Raw genomic sequence first — 1,834 nt, 5'->3', positions numbered from 1 at the left:
TTACATGTTTGCAATCTTTTTTTAATGACTGGTGCTGAGAATGACTCTGTCACTCTTGAAAGGTAGCTTGTCCCAGTTCAATGGGTATATGTGCATCTACAGAGTAAAATATTAAATAGGCTCATCGGCCGCTCCTTATGGCCACTTGGTAGGTGTTATGAGGAATGGGTGTTTGGGTACCAGCGCATGATGGCCTGATGTTTGGGGGCTGGGGCTGCCAGTGGAAGAACAGGCTGTGCTCCTTGAGGGGGTACTTACCCTCCTGGGTGTTGAGTTCCTTAACCTATAAAATGGGGAGGTTGAATCCAATAGCCTTTAAGGTCCCTTCAGCTCTGAATTTCTGTAACTGGCTCTTCATGGTGGCACAGGAAGCAGTGGGAGAGAGAGGGTATAGCAAGCTCTGGCACAGAAAACCTGCAGTTTAGCACCAGCTACTCTACTGATTAGATGCTCTGAGCATGTCTGTAGCATGTGAATGAAAACTATATGAAACTGCTTTCTAAACTACTTAAAGAAAAATGGTAGAATTACTATTACTAGTAAAGGTAATCTAGCTATTCAGAACTGAAAAAAATTGCTGGGGACAGGGAATTTTCACTTACAAAATTGCGTGGACTTGTAAATGAAACAAGCCCTGCAGAGGTCAGGAATCTTCTATCATACACTGGTGTATTCGGGTCCAGAGAAACAGAACCAATAGGATATCTAGATATAGATATATTTGGGGGGGTGAGGAAGGAAGGACTGGGAGTTTGGGATTAGCAGAGGCAAACTATTATATATAGGATGGATAAACAACCAGGACCTATTGTGTAGCACAGGGAACTATATTCAACATCCTGTGACAAAACATAATGAAAAGAATATGAAAATATATATATGTATAACTGAGTCACTCTGCTGTACAGAAGAAATTACAACATTGTAAATCAACTACACTTCAATAAATTTTTTTTAAAGATATATTTAAGAGGAGATTTATTATAGGAATTGGCTCATGCCATTCTGGAAGCCAAGAAGTCCCATAGTCTGTTGTCTGCCAGCTGGAGAACCAAGAAACCCAATGGTAAGATTCTGTCCAAGTCCAAAGGCCTGAGAATCAGGGGGAACTGATGGTGTAACTCCCAGCCCGAGGTCAAAGGCCCAAGAACCAGAAGCTCCAGTATCAGAGCAAAAGGTGGGCATCCTACCTCAAAAAGAGAGTGAATTTGCCCTTCCTTCACCTTTTTGTTCCATTCATGTCCCTGACGGATGGGGTGATGTCCACCCACATTGGGGAGGGTAATGCGCTTTACCCAGTCTATTGAATCACATGCTAATCTCTTCCAGGAAAACCCTCACAGACACACCCAGAAATAAGGTTTTACCATCTGAGCATCCCTTAGGCCAGTCAAGTTGACACATAAAATTAACCATCACACTGGGCTCAAGAGCTTCCCCAAACTGCCTCATCCACCTGACTCCCTGTCCATGGGCCATTCAATATCTGGTGAGGACCAGAGCGTCCAGGTGCCAAACAGAATATGAAAGGATGATCTTTTCTTTTAGAAATAGTTCACTCCTCTCTTTCTGTCTTGCTTTCTGTTCAGAAAAGCATAGAGGGGACTTCCCTGGTGGTCCAGTGGTAGAGAATCCACCTTCCGATGCAGGGGATGGGGGTTCGATCCCTGGTCAGGGAACTAAGATCCCACATGCTGCAGGGCAACTAAGGTCACGTGCCTCAACTAGAGAGCCCGCGTGCCACAACTAAGACCCGACGCAGCCAAAAATAAAAATAAATAAATTAAATAAATATTTTTTTAAAAAAAGAAAAGCGTAGAGCAATAAACCGACT

The sequence above is a fragment of the Globicephala melas genome, chromosome 15 (assembly GCF_963455315.2).
Source record: "Globicephala melas chromosome 15, mGloMel1.2, whole genome shotgun sequence".
Lineage (NCBI taxonomy): Eukaryota > Metazoa > Chordata > Mammalia > Artiodactyla > Delphinidae > Globicephala > Globicephala melas.
Note: the sequence above shows the minus strand (reverse complement) of the source record.